This window comes from Mycteria americana, chromosome 1, assembly GCF_035582795.1.
Source record: "Mycteria americana isolate JAX WOST 10 ecotype Jacksonville Zoo and Gardens chromosome 1, USCA_MyAme_1.0, whole genome shotgun sequence".
NCBI classification, from domain to species: Eukaryota; Metazoa; Chordata; class Aves; order Ciconiiformes; family Ciconiidae; genus Mycteria; species Mycteria americana.
This window is the reverse complement of record NC_134365.1, coordinates 141,465,876-141,474,107: the sequence shown is the minus strand read 5'-3', so window position 1 is coordinate 141,474,107 and position 8,232 is coordinate 141,465,876. Positions and strand designations below refer to the sequence as shown.

The following is an 8,232-nucleotide window of genomic DNA, read 5'->3' as shown; positions in this document are numbered from 1 at the left end:
CAGGGGGAGTGAGCGAGCGGCCGTGTGGTGCTTAGTTGCCAGCTGGGGTTATGTTGGGGGCTTCCAACCTTTTTCCTCAAACTTTCCCTACATTTGTTAGCCTGAAGTTAAATTTCCATTCTGATTTAAATGGGCAATGTACACAAAGTGCCTGCCAAGGAAACATATAGATGTATCTACCCTGAACACTGCAGAGTCAGACAAAGCTACCAAAGGCAGTTTGACTGCTGGAAGCAGTAGCAGATGGCGTCCCCCCCTCTGCAGCAGTTGCTCTCTCTAGCCCTGTGAGAGGTTCTGCAGGGCACCCCGTCGCGGCATGCAGGCATGCACCCCTTGGCTGCTTTCAGGTATATGACTCTGATTTCCAAGAGTTTTCAGGCAGATTTGGGAAATCAGAGCAATAGCGTTTAAATGGCCACTTGTACTATTTTTTCTGAATCGTGTTAAGTGAACAGAGTTATGCTGTCATTAAAATAGTCAGGTCTGCCAACTTTATAGAAACAGTCCAGCTGAAGTACCTGAGCGCTGCCTTCTTCTTGGCCCAGTGCAGCTATAAATACTTAATATTCACGGTGTGAGAAAGATCTTAATAAAAATATTTGGCTTGAAGTCTTGAATGTCAAGAGCTTTTCCCGAGGTCCTTATCTCCTTAAATGCAGTCAAACCTCATACAGTAATTGGGAAAAAATGTAGTGGAGCAGATAGTGTTATCTTAAAGCAATACCAGAGCAGGGAAATTAGAGATTTATGCTAGCCGTTACCTCCGACTTGGAGCCCGAATTAGGTGACCTAAGCTACTAGAACATCTATCAAAGGTAACCATAAAGCGATCTTTTAAAGCACATACCTGTCCTGTTAAATAAAGGAATCTTTCATGTTGTGGTTAATATGGCTCGGCAATGTAGCTAAGAAAGAGACACTGACACCTTTAAAATTGTGCTGCTCTCTTGCTCTTTTAATGTATTTTTACACTGACTGCTCATGTAGTAGAGGTTGCACGGGTATGGACCTCAAAGTCAGCAGAGTCTGCTCCAAGGGCTAATGATGCTGGTGGAGGATAAGGCTTTGGGCTGACGTTCTAGAAATGGAGCACAATGACATGTATAATGTAATGTAAGGGCTTCGGTGGGTAGGGGAAATGTGATCCGTGATTAATCTGACCTTCATTTACCTTGTTGAATCAAGCTCCTCATTCAGCATGGGCTATAATCAGTCCTGCCGTCTGTGGTTCTGAGTTAAACCAGCGCTCTTTGTGTTTAGTCAGCCATGAAAAGGGACCGAGAGAATAGTTTCTTCAGTGCAAGGTGTTAATGTCAGTCTCCCACACACATCCACTTAGAAACAGAACCAAATTTCCTTTTAGAGGCTCTTCAACGTAAAGGTGAACGATCTGAATCACCGTTCCACCCAGAGTAGGTGTAATTTCTTTTTACTTGACTTACATAACAGCAACCAAACTCAGATATCACTAATATCTCCTTTCTGTTCTTTTGTATTCAAGTTTAAAAGTTTTATGGAGGCTTTGCTTTAAGATTGAAACAAGAAGCTGATCTATGAAAGCATTTTGTTAGTTTACCTTCAGCTGATGCAGCTAGCAAAACCTGAATATAGATGCAGTTGTTCAAGTAAAATGCGTGCCTTTTATCAACACATCTTGGTTTGGAGAACTGTTTTAAATATACTGGAAACAGAACGCTTTCTGTGGCACAAGGAACACCTCCAGCAACAGGGTTTGCCATTTTAATTTCATAGGCATGTCCCTTCATGTATAGACTAAGTTCTAGTAGCCATTAAGGTTTAAGGATAAAATTAAGAAACCCTAAATGTTGAATAAATCCTGTATGTGAATAAATCCCAAGTGTTCAAGCTTTCTTGGAGGATGTCAATGTAAGCAGTAATTAAATGCTATAAAAAATTAATTTTATTATGTTCCCGTAGACAGCTAAAAAGGGAAAAGCAGTGATATAGATAGACAAAGGCAAAAGTTTAAAAGGTCAAGGTTTCAACTACTGCAAGTACCATAGCTCCATGGACTGCAGGGCATTCATAGCAACGCACACTTGTTGAAAAGCTGCCCTTGTTTTAAAATTACAGAATCCATTCAATGGGTACATCATGAGAGTCAAGATGCAGTGGTGTACAAGATGAGTCAACAGACATATCTTTTTTCCTCCCTCTATTTCTGATCTACCTTAGATCCCACCACTCCCCACAAAAGAGAGTTATTTTGTTGTTGCTATAACTAGAAGAGATTTTTTTTTCTTTTTTTCTTTTTTTTTTACCCCCTAGTAAAACCCTCAAGGAAACAATTCTTTCTTGGTTTTATCCTAAAATACCTGGGTAAAGTCACCTCTTGTTGTAAAGTTCAGTGCTGGCCTCGCTGAGGTACAGTGTAGTAAGAACTGTATTTGACGCTACTGGGATTTTAGAGCAGGATAGTAATGCATAGTCATTCCCTTGCTTTAAAAAACACATCTTTTTGGTAGTAAAGGCATACCACGGTCTGTGTCCCAGCTGAGAGCAAATCCCACAGCAAATGGGTCCATTTGTTATGGCTTGTGGAAATGTATAGCACTCCCTAACGTGGGAAAAATGTAATAAAAAGATGGATGAATGCCCATCCAATTCTCTATTTGTTCAAAAAATCGAGATAAGCACGTTTTCAAAGATAAACTATTAATTGGCATGTTTCCCAATAATTTATGAAGAAGGTTAAACACATGATAAAATGTGTAAGAGGAAGGGACTTTCTCCTTGTTTTTTCACCTTTAAGCTACCAGGAAGGCTAATGCTGTCATAACTTTGCTCGAGGAGTCATCGGAGACCTCACATGTTCGCTTTGAACTTTTTCTGCCCCGAAGAAAGAGAGAGAGATAAATTTTCTTCTGTGTTTTTCAGTACTTGAGTTAAAAGTCAAAACCAAACAGTGTCAATAAAACTCACCTTCCCTCTCATTACTCAGGATTTATTTGCATAGATTTTTCTGCTGTCATAATTTTCTCCTCTTCTTCGTTGTCCAGAAGTCTGGAGACTCCGAGGAGGCACCTAGGAAAGGGTGATAAAAGATTAATTTCTACCACAACACAAATGTATAGATGCAGAGATATACAAGTCATCCGATCTGATCTTTATAATTAAAGAGAAGGAAAAAGAACATAAACCCAACCTTCCCCTCCTCCTTTCTAACTCCTTTAGTACTGTTACTAATCCATTATTAGTAACAGTACCTTTTTCTATAGGGTTCTCACATGTGTCCTTCATTATTCTGAAAGAATAGCATACGATTAGCTCAATTTATCATTGATATTGTTCCCTGACCTTAAAAAAATGCTGTCTTCTCATCCACCCCACAGAAAAAAAATGCTGAATGAATTTCTAAAAGGTGGGTGAAATAGTTGCCATAGCCTCAAGGCAGCAACAATGTAAATGCTAACAAGTTATTCTGGTTTTACATGTCTATTCACCTTTATATAGATTCTACCACCTCTGCGTCTCATACTGCATGTGTTAATGCTCGGGAAGTTCTTTTGGGCCCTATAAACAGTCCCATAATATACTTGAATGTACACTGAAATAGTTTCCTCTAATTCTCTGTTGCCTATTTAATAAGCATATTCCTGCTCTGCACATTTACCTAGCGCCCGGTTTTGCCACCCATACACAGTCTCCCATTTTATAACCTTTTTTTTTTTTTTTTAAATTCAGCACAATAGCTTGGATTGTGACAATTGCTTATTCAGTTCCAGGGAAAGTAAAAAATGCAATATCCTTCTGCAAGACCAGCCCACATCTTGAATCCATATGTTTGGGCGTGTAGGAAAATTGGATCTGATGCCCCCCCGTGAGCAAATTAAGGCAGGAAAGGGTGACGATAGTGATAGGAAGAGCAAGGAGCAATCCAGTCTATAACTGTACCCTTAAGAGTGGCTGAATGGATGCAAAACTCAGGGGAAAGATGCTATGTTTTATTATGACCTGCTGTATAGCACGTTTCCCTCTTGCCCAAGTCAAGAATTTCAAGTCAGAATATTCTTGCTGACAAATAAATTTAGAACCCAGGCCATTTGCTTCACAACCTGTTGGAGTAAGAAATCTCCCAGAAGTAAGAAAAACTTTCTGTGAGCTGAATTAACATTTTCAGCAAAGCCCACGCAGATCCAGGCTGGCTCCTATCGAAGTCAAAGCGGTAGCGTCCACTGGTGTCAGCCGTCAAACATTTCAGCCACAAGTGAGAAGCCCAGTACCAGCTGCTCGCCACTGCTGAACCCCTGCGTGCCCAACACCAGGGTGGCCCAAGGGCTTCCCCCAGAGCCGCCCGGCACCCGGCAGGATCCTGGTGTCCAGGGCACCCATGGCAGCACTACTGACTTACAGCTACAACATAAGCTAAGTAAACTCTAAGTGATATCAGGAACAATACGACATGGTACTTTATTTTTAATGGGGACACGCTGGTACAATTTAGGGAATAAATACGCAAATGTCAAGGCACCGTAGGAGGAACACAGGAGCAGAAAACACTATATTAGCAGTAGCAGAGAGACAAGAAGGAAAACGCAAGCCGGAGTATGGACAGGAAGGGATAAGTAGGCAGCATAGCTCGTACCATGCCTGATAGATTTTCTTTAACAGATAATGCCTAAAACTCAGTGAAAAAAGTTCCAGAAGAAAACAAATATATATTTTCCATGCTTGTTTCTTCAGAGGCTGATTAAGTAAAGAGCAGGCTACGAATTCAGCTGATGTAAAGGGTTGCACAGAACAGCAACTGCAGAGCAAAATCAGGGTCTCACTGCCAGTCATGATAGCTGGCTCCAAACTACTGGGGAATCTGCGCTGTTGCAGTTTGCACACAGGTAAGCACAGGCTGGAAAAGGGACACTTAAAAAGTTTAACCGAATAATATATTTGTTCAGGCAGCTGCGGCCACGCTAGACCCAAATACCTCTGTGGGAACCCACCTGTTAATGATCCCGCACTAGATTTTAGCATGGAAGGGGGCAGATTGCAATAAGAAACATTGAACCTGTTCTTGATCTCTCTTACGCAAAGCAAATCAGCAGTTACAGGGCTGTAAAGGCTGGAAAGGGAGGAGCCAGCAGTGGGAGAGAGAGGTGGCCTGTCCCAACCCAGGCTTCACAGGGGCAGGAATGAAAAATAGCAAGGGAAAGAACAGGTTTCACATTAACAGAGTGGCTGGAATTCAAGCCTGAAAAATTTCAGGGCTTTTTTTTCCCCTCTATTTATATAAAATTTATAATAAAAATACAACTGTATTTTTGTATGCCATGCCTCTCAGCTCTATTTATAATTTGACCATCATTTTCAAACCTGGCTGGTTAATATTAGGCCATTAAAATCACGCTCAGATTTCTAAACAAACATTCTCCTTTTTTATTGTTGTTGGAAGCGTTGAACTCCTGCCTTCCCCTACGGCATGTGTAGGATGGTTTTGCCTTTCAGCAGACTCTTAGGGCGAAGTAAAACAAACACTTTGCCATCGCACAAGAGTCTCAGAAATTGGGCTCCTGAGGATAACTTGTTGTAACAGAGGTGCTGCTCTCGCCGCAGTCCCCATGCTCTAGCGGAGTCAGCCTGTGAACTTGGAATCACGGACTCACACAAATTTAGGTGGAAAGGGGGTCGTCTGTCCCAGCCCCTGCCCAGCACAGGGCCAAATTCAAAGTTGGGACACTGCTTTTTCCCTCCTCTCCCACCAGGTATTTGCCGGGAGTCACAGGGTCTCCCCTTCTCCAAGCCAAACTAATGCCGTGCCCCTGTCCTCTCCTCGAGCGAGGTGGGCTCCAGCCCCCTGGCCACCCCTGCCAGACCCACTCCTGCCTGCCGTCGACTTTCTCGTGCCCCTCTGGTTTCTGCTGCAGGGGCTTACTCCAGCCCTGGGGCAGGGCTTTGCTTTTGCCTCCGCTGAGCTTCACGTTGCTCCTGTCAGCCCATTTCTCCAACCTGCTCAGGTCCCCCTGGACCCCAGCCCTGCCCACCAGCATATCGACCGTCACCCCCATCCTACCCGCTTCATCGCACACCAGCTCAATTTCTTTGCCTGTTCCACATGCAGGTAGATAGGAAGCGCGACTAAAATCCAAATTGTCTTTGCTGAGGGGTAAAAGATCTCATCCACATGAGTGAGCTGAGTCTATACTTCTATAACTTGTTCCCAGACGGTCGCTCATGCCGCCTGCATCCACAGTAACTGCCTATAGATTCACACCACATGTACCCTGCTTTAAACTTAATGATTTGCCATCAAACTGTCCTGACCAAGATCATATTGTTGTAACTACAGTCAAAAACCCTATTGCTTTATGCGTTTGCCGCTTTCTCTGTAAGATAATACCCTCACCTTATTTCACAGGGGATCAGGAGGATGAATGCATTATTAATACGGAAAGCATTCAGATTGGGGGGGGAGGAGGGGGGGGGAGAAGCACCAGCACTTACGAATTATCTTATGAATACAATATAAATTATTCAGCAACTATATGTCCTTCTCACAAAGGAAATCATAGGGTTTGGCCCTACTGAGCTTACAGATTCCTAACTAGAGAAGGAATAAAAATTAAATCCAAAAACATAAATGTAAACAAAAGTGTAAATGCGAATTAATGTACTTTTAAATACCTCATTGACAAAGTTTGCCCACAGGTCACATTTTACTTTAATAGTGACTTTGTCCACCATTTTAGGACAAATGTGCTCATTTCTTATGGTATATGCTTATGCAACTCTAGTTTTACTTCAGTAAGTTCATTTATTAATCTATCCTCTTTGTTTATTGCTTTTTTTGGTGGAATGAAATCTTATACATTCCCTAATGTGCCAACTTTCATTAATTAAAAAAAAAAACAAACAACCCTTTAAGATTAAAAATATATTGTTATGCCTATGGTAATTTTGCCTATGGTAATTTTACCATGGATTTTAATAAAGCCAGAACTCCCCCCTAAAACTTTCAGAAACTGGGGGAGCGTCTATAGGGAGAGTTTGGAACCCACTGGACTTTATATTGTTTTCCTTTTCAAGCTCACGCACTTTCACAGCTGTAGAGGCTTGTGGTTTAAAACAGAAAGGCAGCTAGTGTGAGTAAGGTAAGTGAGGTCTTTTTGAACTTGGAATCGAAGATTTTTTTTCTTTCCAAATCCTACACAAAGTATAGAAAAAAAATAATTCCCAAAACATTTCTTTCTAATTTACTTTTTAACTGCAATCTCTCCCACTCATTGGTGTCGGCAAGGCAAGGGTCCCACTCATCAGCAAGGGAATTGTTCTGCCAAATACAAGTAAAACGTACTGAAAGTACTTAACTGATCTGTTGATGGGTCATGTAAATACACTCTTTAAAGGGGTACTAATTTTAGAAATAATTACAAGCACTTTACGTGACTGCATTTTTTGTTGACAGCATTTCTCAAGTATTAGCAACCCATTTTAGGAATAACACAATTGTGCCAATGAGATGCTTACATTCACTGCAAAAAAATTGCAAAATTCAGTTTAGGGGAGAAAAAACCAAATTAGGTATCACCTACAAGATGCCCTTTTCTCTCTTGGTCATTTGTTCGTACTTTGGGACCATCTCTAGGCAGTACATCAAGCCTGCAACCTGTCCACCACTTCATAATAAATATCTAAAATCTGCTTTGCATGTTCCTCTGCAGAAAGAAATTAGGGACGAGCCCCTTGGCTGCTGTAAATGGCAAGAACTCCATTGGCTTTAATGGAGCTCTGCTGCACTGCACTTCTTCTGGACATCCTCCCTACATGTTGAAACATTTCTGACACAGAGGAAAAGGGAGGGGGTATTTTCCAGTAGCTGGAGAAAAGGGTCTGGGACATCATTTGGGTACCTGTTCTCTTTGGTGCTCCTGAGCAGTCACTTCAGATTGATCCGCATTAGAAAAAACATTGCTTTAATTACAGTCATAGGAATGTGATATTTCAGTATATTTTTCAAACCACCATAAATTCTTGTTCCTGACCCAAATACAGTTTATTTTGCTCTCTTGTTGAAGGGAAGGCATACTGCTGCAACGACCTCTACAGAGTAGAAGTTTCACTTAAAACTAAACCTGTAACCATTCTAGTATAGGCAAGCCCCTTGTTTATCTTTGCTTCAGCGTACCTTTGAGGTATGAGTAGGATAGTATTCCGTCTGAGAGGGATGTTGTATTGGTGCATGAACTCAGGTCTGCAATTGCTGTTCACGAATACCCG

General features: G+C 41.7%; 1 long non-coding RNA gene across 2 annotated transcripts; it reads right to left on the bottom strand.

Annotated features, from left to right (window-relative positions):
* Nucleotides 1-941: 941 nt before the first annotated feature.
* LOC142404907 (uncharacterized) lies at nt 942-7,907 on the bottom strand. Of its 2 annotated transcripts, none has more exons than XR_012773995.1 (4): nt 7,866-7,907; nt 2,944-3,045; nt 1,172-1,334; nt 942-1,078 (listed from the first exon to the last, which is right to left on the bottom strand). It is a non-coding gene; the product is annotated as an uncharacterized LOC142404907 (long non-coding RNA). The 2 variants fall into 2 exon arrangements; XR_012773994.1 differs by having other exon boundaries at nt 1,172-1,248.
* Between the last annotated feature and the right edge of the window lie 325 nt (nt 7,908-8,232).